Genomic DNA, 10307 nt, shown 5'->3' on the forward strand with positions numbered 1-10307 from the left:
ACCACATCCTTTGGTGGTCCAAGATTAATAGAGAATTGAAATAAACTAATTAGAATTCAACTAGAAAACCCAATACAAACGGGGGAAATAGAATTAATGAAAAACTCATAAGAGAGCTAGAAAGAGAATTTGCACATTCATTGCATATTCATCTGGAAAAAAGGGGATTCTAGTAGTAAGATATCTAAGAAAATCTTTTTATTTATTATATAGATGATCCCATCCGCAAGGATCAAAAGAAAAAAGAAGGGGGTTGAGGGGGGGTGGCCGGGGGGGAGGGGGGAGTGGGGAAGGTTATTCTGTCGAGGAAAAAAAGGGGAATGCGCATTTGCTTGAAATAATTTTCGTTCGAAGATGTCATGCCAGAGAAAAAAAAAAAAAAACTTCCATTATTTTTCTCACACCTTTAATCAATTAATTATGCCACCAGCTTTGACACAATAAGCTCATCATCACACATGCAAATTTCATGCATGGAGTTGTGAGGATGCACTACAGTTTAGACATTCAAACAATATATTATTATAATTAGAACAATGTCTACTTACTTAACACCACCTGTGAAAGCTAGAACAGTCTGTATAGTGGTGAGTATGAGAAGTATGATGGCTCCCACAGTTGAAGCTCCTGCCCAAGGACTATTAAAATAATTGTGCATCAAACTTGCCTTCATTCGGTTCCATGGTTTTTCACAATGTTGAATTAATTTCTTGCATTCTTCTTTATAATAGAAATCGGAATAAACGGTGACCCCTTTTCCAATTTTGTTGAAGAGGCTAGCAACTTCTTTATCCTCTCCTATCCCATTCTTGATGATTCCTTCCCTCCGAAGCAAACTCACATCTTTGTCCGAGTCGATAAGACAGTCCATGAAAACACAAAAATCACTGAAATATCTAGGATGTACATCAATTGATAGCTGCTCATATGCTATAAGATTTCTCAGGATGGTCTCTGTAAGTCAAAAACTCCAAAATAAGGAATGGTGATCATTCCATTCGCAAATTTAATGTCAAATAAACTTGAATTACCTCCAAGGTCGCCTTCCTCCAATCTTCTATAAATCTTTCCAACTTTCAAAAATCTAACTCCAGCTTCGTGGAGTTCGGTTGCATTTGGCATGTTGGCGACACATGTTTGGTGGTCCTTATATTTTGACATCGCTTTCAACATCGCTTTCAAGCTAATCATTTGATTCGCGGTTTGGCTAGCTTTCTTCTCTGAAGGTTGACATGCCATGTGTACTAGTTGAAGTAAATGTTTGATGTTTCTAACATCATGACCTTCGGTCTCAATAAAGGACGAATGGGGCATCTTTAATATTGAAAAATTAAAGGTCCCCACCATCAATCTTGTGAACGGTATTTGATCCATAGTCATGTCATGAAGTTTTGTGAGGACAAAGAAAGGAAGTTGGTTTTCTAGTAGCAACATGTCTCGAAGCACTTGATTTTTTATACAACCAACCTTGATAATTCTGTCTTCTTCATTATTCATTCCAGAACACTCTCGAATAAACTCAACCACAAAACAACCATCAAGTAATAATATTTTCAAAAATTTACCGGAGTTGTGATCACTATAAAGGTCCTCTATATCATCATAACACTGCAACGCGGCATCCTTGAGGTTTTCTAATTCCCGAATGCATCTCTCCACATCAATCCCCGCTTTTCTTCTAAGAAACCTTTGTAGGTAACGTAGTTTATAATTCTCCATCGAGCGAAGTTGGGGATTATTGTTATGATAAGGACCAATGGATACCAATTGTGGCTTATAAGCATCTGGATTTGATGCACTCAGACCCACTGTTACTTTGAATATGGTACGTGATTTGATAGATGAATTGCGCAAATCTGTAGCTATTTCATCACGCATTTGATTTATATCGATTAAATGATCCATCTTCCTGCCTTCTTCTATCTGTAATTAATGAAGAAGAGTCATAATTTTTTGTGCAATAGAAAGAGTTTCAAGCTAAATTAAAGAAGTTTAAGGCTGAAACTGCTTGAAAAGAAGTATAATTGGAACTTCTTGAAATCAATAGGATAGAGTAGTGGTGCACGTAGGCCGGTTTGCTTCGATGTTTTCATATATCAAACCAAACTAATTATGTCAGTTTACTAAGTCTAGAAACCAAACCAAATTAAATAAAGTCAATTTTTTCGATCTGGATTTCGCTTTTTAAGTTTTATTCGGTAAGTTCTCCACATTAGAAAACATGCAACTATTGCTTCCTAGTAAAAACAACAATTATATGGTGCTTCCCTGAGAATTACACAAAATAAAAGATGTTTGATGACATTTACTAAAAAAAAAAATATATATATAGTTTTACCAACAATAAAGATAATCAAAACTCATAAAACAAGTACTGCTAATAAACAATAGTGAAAATGTACACTGTCTAAAAGTATGAAGTCATGCTAGAATAAGTATTGCTAATAGGGGTGTGCGTTCGGGCCGTCGGATTGGATATGAAAATTTCGGTTTGGATTTTCTATTTTCGGATTGAAGAAATTACAATCCAAATAAGCTCGGATCAGATTGGATTTTTTAAGTTCGGTTTCGGGCTAATCGGTTCAGATATTTTAGATTTTCGTTTTTGACTTTTGAGCCTTTGAAGCAAGCTTATTAGAAACGAAATTCATGTGCCTCAGTTACCAAATTACATGTCTTAACATAATATGAAACCAGTTACCAAATTACATGTCTTAACATAATATGAAACGTCTTAACATAATATGAAACCAGTTACCAAATTACATGTCTTTACATAATATGAAACCAAATATGTAGATTCAGTTGTTACTACTAAACCAAAAAGTGTTAAAGTCACATAGTTTAGTTCTACATTATCTCTGTCTAAGCTATTGAATATTTTCTCAGTATGGAAGGAAACAAGCAATACAAAATAGTTGCACCGTCGAGGATACAAGTGGCCTTAAGTAAGTGCAAAAACTAACTAATAAACAATAATCTCAATAAATTTAAAGTAAAACAACAGAAGGTGATTTACATTTGAAAACAGAACAGAAGCAATATAGTTGTATTGTTCATATTCTCATTCCCTTTCTACAAAATATAACAATCTATATAGGAGATACCGAATAATTGGCCATATATTTTAATCATATGAGTACGTTTACATTAGGTCTTATATGATCTGTATACTTAACTGCCAAAAGAAAAATGGGCTAATGAAATAAAAAACTAATTATAGAGGAAACTGTTTTTTTTTTTAATAGTTGAGGGAGAGAGACCTCATCTTTTTCAGTTTGGAGAAGTAGTGGACTTTGGTCATCTATTGGTGTAATCTCAATAGAATGCGCCATCCCTCCTTAACAACTTTCTTGAATTGAAATTCCTACAAATGAATATGTTTCAATTAATTGAAAGTTAAATATGTTGAACCATATATCACAAGAATCAAAAGTATACTTTATCATTAATTTAGGGACCAAAAGTATTAATTATCTTTTTATTTTATTTATAAAAGTTAATTAATTGATAGTGTTTAGCATAGAATGAGAAAATGCAGAAAATTACCTCTTTGGTTTGGCTGTTTCTTCTTTAGTTGGTCTCTTCAACTCTCGCTTCGCCTGGATTTTTCATTTGTATATTACTTTTTTAGTATATTAGAAATGACAGTTTGGGGTGGACGAACGGACTGTTGAGTGGGTCACAGGCAAAGTTGAATAGTAAATTTTCTTCGCGCGGTTTACGTTGTTTACCAAAAAATAGGTTCTAATATAAAAGCAAATTTTTTGATACGCGCGTGAGAGAAAGTGCCCTTCTTTTGATGTGAAGAAAAATAGAGTGTAGTGATATTATTGTAGTAAGGTAAAAATCAAGAGAGTGTTTTCTTTTGTGGGTGTAAAGGAGTTTTATACTCGTTCTTTACCCTGTAAATATTGCTGGTCTTTAATTTTTTCCCTTATTCGGAAGAGGTTTCCCGTAAAATCTTGGTGTCATTATTCTTTTGCATTTTTATTCTTGCTAATTTAACCGTAAATTAGTGTTCCGCGTTTATCACTAAAAATTAAATATTATTTTGCGAAATTTATTTTATTACACGGACGAACACAGGCAAAGTTGGAATATGAATTTTCTTGCAATCAATTATGGGCCCATCAATTATTGTAACAAAAAAAGATAATATAAAAGGTTTTTCAAATGGAATTACAAATTTTATGCATTCTTTTAAATATTCGAATTTGTAGGCTACATTTTGGTAAAATAGTTTATGTTTTCGCGTGTATTTGGCCAACAAATACATGGAGAACAAGGTAAAAAAAAAAAAAAAAAAAAACATGATTCTTGATTTTAGCCTTTAATGGTGGAGCTATTAAATTAGATATTAATATATATTTTTTTTGATGTATTTTTAGTGATTTTTTTTTTGATGTATTTCGGTGATTTTTTTATATAATGTATTTAGTGTCTTTTTTTTTTAATGTATTTTAGTGATTTTTTTTTTTATGTATTTTCTTGATTTTTTTTTTTATGTATTTCGATGATTTTTTTTTATGTATTTGAATAGATTGTGTACATTCCAACTACTATAGAAGTAAAATATATTCAAATTTTCGTGTATTTGAATGGATTTCAACATATACATTCGGATACAAGATCAAAAAATTCAAATACATGACAAATACATTCAAAAAAAAATAATGTGTTTGGTATTAACAAAATACACCAAAAAATGCACTCAAAAATACAAAGACAAATACATTCAAAAAACGAATTATATTTGTGAGATATAGATTTTGAATGTATTTGTATTGGCTGGCAAATACGCGTAGCGGATACGAGACAACTACCGCTTCAAAAAAAAACCACACAATCTCTCCGGCCTTACCCGAAATCCTAATTTGAGACACCATGCAAAAAACCAAATATGAGACGCCGCCACCACCCAAAAAATATCTTTCCATCGCCCAATGAAAACTAATCTCTACCCACCCTCGTCGTCTTCTCGCCGCCGTCTCAAATCGATCCATCACGCCGCCGTGGCCGTGCCACGGCCGGATACAGAGTGAAAGAGAGAGAGAGGTGAGCACGGAGGGAGACGGAGAGAGAGAGAGATGGGCGGGCGGAGAGAGAGAGGGGTGAGCACGGAGGGAGAGGGAGAAAGAGAGAGGGGGCGGTGCGGCCGTGGTGGTGGTGGTTGAAGAAGGAAGAGAGATTTTTTAGGGTTTTGAGAAATGAAAAAATGCGAAATGAGTAGTGATTGAGAAAAAAGAAAGATATGTGTTTGGGTATATATTTTTTGATATATTCTGAATTTAATTTAGAAAAGTTAATTAAAGATATAATTAAATAAAAAAGGATAGTTAATATTAATAATTAGACTTTAAAAGAAGGGCATGGTAAAAATTCCAGTATAAAAGGTACTTTAAATTGGGCCCATCTGTTTAGATAGATAGCCCAGCATGGGCCCAATAACATTATGTCAAGTGTCACAAAATTTCATCAGATATTCTTTTGGAGTTGTGCTTAAAATTTTATCCCGGTATTAAAAAGTTCTGCAAATTTCAATAGCCTTATTTTCCTTCTTCCTCCATACTTTTTTTGTTTCTTCTTTTTGTAAATTTCCCTGTTTTCTCTTTGGGTCTCACTCAATCTCGGAATGATTGTTGATTCTTGAGAATTATAGCAAAGAACAAATTAGAGTTCTATAGCTTCAAGAAAATACACAAAACAATGATATCTTTTAAAATGTACATTTGTATGTAAAATTTGATGTCCATAATGTTGAGATATATAATATTAATCATGTGTTGAGATGTAACATTTCTTATAGGATAATTATTTATTCAATTTTAATAAAAATTTAAATAAATTATGTATTCGTCAGTGTGTCCTTTGTCTATATAGTAAATGATGTTTACGTCATGCCTGCCAGGCATGAGGGCAATTATGACATTTCAGGAAAATTATGCATTGTGGTGTTGCACATCATGATATGAAAACTTGGACAACTTGGACTATTAGTTTGCATTGACTATAAACCCACTGTACAAGAATCTTGGGTCCCCTTCTACAGCTACATTTGCCCTTGCTTTTGAATTTATTTCATTATCCGTCCATATACTTTCAGTAAATATGGGCAACTTTGAGTGGTTTTAAATGTATGAGAAAAGGATCGTTTGCCCAAGGACACGTGGTCTGCCCACATAGTACTTTATAACTATTACTCCCTCCGGATTAAAAAACGAGTCCACTTGGCCTTTTTTTCTTGGATAAAAAAAGAGTTCACTTAACAAATCAAGAAAGAAAACCGCTTATTTTTCTGTATGCCCCTATTAAGTGTTATATAATCAAATCCCAATGCCTATTTAATTAGGGGTAATTTAGTCAAATTACCTATTTTTGTCTAGAAATTAGTATTTTCTTAAGGGGTGTGTAAATGGCTAAGTGAACTCTTTTTTTGATCCGGAGGGAGTATTGTTTGAGGCAATTTTACCGATGGGACACGTGAAATCTGTGGGACCCACACTGAAATTTTAAATAGCAAAAATTGGAGGAAAAAACATTACAACTTGCTGTGTTCATATTTATGAAACCTACTATTTTAGCGTCAAAACAAATCCAATTTACGATAATATCAGTTTCCTAAAGTACAATAATCGTCATCTTCTGACTCTTCGATTACTTAATGAATCGCTAAGGACCCGTTTGGCCATAAAAATTATTCATTTTTTTCCGAATTTTTTTTCACTTTTTTCAAAAATTAGTATTTGATCATGAAAATTGAAGTGGTATTTGGAATTTGAAAAACAAGAAAAATTTGTTTTTCAGGTTTTTCAATCTTTTCACAACCAAAACAAATACATTTCAAAAAAAAAAAAAAAAAAAACCTTAGTAAAAAACTACGTACAAACATAACTCCAACTCCAAAATTCCAAAAAGAGTGAAAAAGTTTTTGGTTTCTATGACCAAACGTCTACTGAGAATTCAAAGATTAGTTCATTGCACTAAAATTTTGTTATTTAGGTGTAACTTTTTAAGTGAATTTTGAATTACTTATTATACTGCTTTTGTAATTTCAATCTTCTTACTGACAAATATTGTTAGTTTCAATTTATAGTTGACGAAAATGTTGTTCAACTCCTTAAATAATACTTATGTCTAGCAAATTGGAAACAGGAAAGAATTTTTTATGTTTTTTTAGTGTCAAAATATTCTTTTTATGTTGTTGCATAAAAAGGGTTAATCAATATTATATTGGGTTTATTGTCACTGGGTTGAATTAACCACTCACCATTAAAGCTTCATCTGTGGTTGAAAAGTTACTAAAGTGCAAATTCATTAAAAATATATCAGTCTAAGAAAATAGAAAATTTGAACCACTAATGCATATCATTTTTTGTTTTTGATCTTATATATTTTGTTCATCACACATTCGAGATATCTTGTGATTAAATGTGTACAAATCATGTAATTGACGAAAAAATTCGATTACCATCCATGAATTAAAAAGCTATGAAAACAATTTTTAATTGAACCTGAAAAATAAATATTAGAAGTTAAAGTTGAGGTTGAAGATAGAAAAGTACTCCCTCTATTTCATAATAAGTGGTGTTTTAGGGTTTGAAGAAGAAATAGATCTTATTCTTCCAAAGTTACAGGCATTACTGCTTGCTGGTGAAGTGTGTCAAAAGTTTCAGACTATGAGTTTTGACTATTAAATTTGTAGATTGTCTATATTCCGTCTACATAACTCTCGTGCAAATACAAGTAAAGGGCTCTCACGCTGTTGAAATATGATTTACATATGCTTGGAACTATTGTGTTTCAATATTCAAGTCCCTTTGCCAAGTTGCTATATCTTTATGTGTTGTTAAGATAGCTTGTCACATGTTCAAAAAGTGTTCATACCTGTAAAGTATGCTTCATGATCATCTTATGATGCCCGTTTAGCTGATAAGAATCTTCATTAAGGGGCTGAGTTGCATCAAGTCGTCAATGTGTTTGGAATAGGCATGGAGGGGAATGGTACCTTTCTTCTCCATTGTATAGTTGCAAGTTAGTTGTGGAGCTGTTAAACAGATAACGTTGCACGAGTCTGGTGATGCCTAACTCTCCAAAGACCTGGTTTGCTGGGGAGGATACAAGTTCATGAAGGAATTGAAAGAGGAATAGGAAGACGACCATAACCAACATTACCGGTGTCAGGAAATTTTGATAGTGGTCCTTGCGTTAAAATATACAATGTTTAAAGGAGAGGATAAATTACAAATTTCTTAGTTAGATTATAGTATTAGGTAGTACCGAGTAGGTATTTGACTATGCATCCGTGTGATAATATGACCTGTTGGGCTATATTAAATTTTAGTTTTCAAGTGTTAAAAACAAAAAGCACCCATAGAATGTAAAATGTCGTTAATGTGATTTAAAACTTGCTGTTGAATATCTTTTTTTTTTAAATACCTGGTAATACTTTGTAGTCTTCAGACATTGACTCTTCAAATTTTTTCCATAATTCTTTTGGGTTGGCAGGATTACAATATACCAGCAATGTAGCAAACAAACCCCTTAAACTATATGGCATTTGGTAAGTTGTTGCTTCTGACATGCAGTCAATTAAGCTGTTGTCACAGTGCAACAATCCTCTTTTTTCGGCACTCTCTAAGGGGTCGTTTGGTAGAGAGTATAGTACTGATATTCTGAAATTTTTATGTATAGTTCGGATAAATTTATCTTAATAAATTTATACCTCATACCAAACATGTACAAATTAATGGGATATCCTGTACTTATACCTTCTTATCATTTATGTTGGGATTATTTTATACCATCTTTTTTAGATAGTATAAAAAATAATCCCAATGAATAGCCCGGAATTATAATCCCGGGACAATTTCGACTATCTACCAAACGACCCCTAAAAGTATTATGTAGTTCTCCATGTATAGTTCGGAGATCCTCATAAGATGTGGGTCCCCTTACATTCAGTAGCAGTAGCGCTCTCCTTCAGTTGGGTGACATGTTACGATACGACCAACAGCAAAGCGTTGCTTTCGAAATGTCCATGTTCTGTCTCCTGCGGACCATACAAAATGCTCAGGAAATTCTTTGTATAACAATTTCAGCTCCTTGGTGTTTTTGTCAGTTCTATTCATCCCAAAAAATTATGTTAACATGGTTTTCCTAATCATCGGATTGTTAACAATCGCATTTATATCTCTATTATTTTTGAAAGAAACAAACTGTTGCCCTTGAAGATGTAACTGGAGATGACAAACGCTTGGAGACATCTCACTGATAGAGAAACCAAATAACCGCTAAGCAGCTTCAGGTGGTGATACCCATCTAGCAGACGGGTATTCTTTTATTTCATCTACCTCTTTGTTCGTATCATTATCGTGTACATAAAATGCGATTTTGTCATGCCCTTTGCAAATATATTTGTAAAGGTATTTAACAACCTTTATGTCAGAACATACTTCAACATTCATATGACAGTTGAATTTACCAAGCAAAAAAGGATTGTATGAAACCACTCAGGAATTATCCAAATACTGGTCTCGCACTTTCGCTATTTCTATTGTATTTCGCCTTTTATAAATAGGATAAGAATCACCTCCTTTCGACGTCTGATCAGCAGATGGCTTTGGATATTTAAACTTGCAGTAACCTTTTTTTTTTCATACAAGAATTTGTTGGGTTCAGATGACCACATGGACCGTGCATCATATGTTTGAGGACCACTGAACGCAAATATTTGTCTGCAGTGTCATCTGGCAATTTGGCACTAATAATTTCATCATACGCTTCTGTTATCAACAACTTGTACTCACTAGCTAATATTATAAGGAAATGAGCATGTGGTAGACCTCGTTTTTGGAACTCGATAGTATACATAAAAGCAGCAACTTTTCCAAAGATACTGCGCCTGGTTATATCTGTTTTTAGTTCTTCAACTTAAGCTCTAAACACTCGACTAATCAAATCAGGTCTATTTTATGCCTCGTCTGTTGAGTACATATGTTCCTTTATTTCCGGCCAAGCTGGGTTGCAAGTCATAGTTAAAAATAAATCCGGCTTACCAAAACTTTGTACTAATGCAATAGCATCCATATACCGTTGTTGCATACCTCTAGGTCCACCGATGAAAGAACTTGAAAGGAATGTTCTTTTTTCCAACATTAGATGCATCTCGTTCTCCCAGTCTTAAAATGTTAAGTAGTCCTTGCAATACATCCATTTTGAACAGATCTTGATTGAACGATTTGAAATCCAATCTTTGGCTTTCAAGTTTTATATATTCGTCCACAAAATATTGCTGAAACAATCTA

The 10307-nt window shown here is 33.3% G+C and overlaps 1 pseudogene; it reads right to left on the minus strand.

Moving 5' to 3' along the window:
- Positions 1 to 327: 327 nt before the first annotated feature.
- On the minus strand, positions 328 to 3335 carry LOC132058459 (putative UPF0481 protein At3g02645; annotated as a pseudogene).
- Between the last annotated feature and the right edge of the window lie 6972 nt (positions 3336 to 10307).

Source organism: Lycium ferocissimum, chromosome 5 (genome assembly GCF_029784015.1).
Source record: "Lycium ferocissimum isolate CSIRO_LF1 chromosome 5, AGI_CSIRO_Lferr_CH_V1, whole genome shotgun sequence".
In the NCBI taxonomy this organism is placed as follows: Eukaryota; Viridiplantae; Streptophyta; class Magnoliopsida; order Solanales; family Solanaceae; genus Lycium; species Lycium ferocissimum.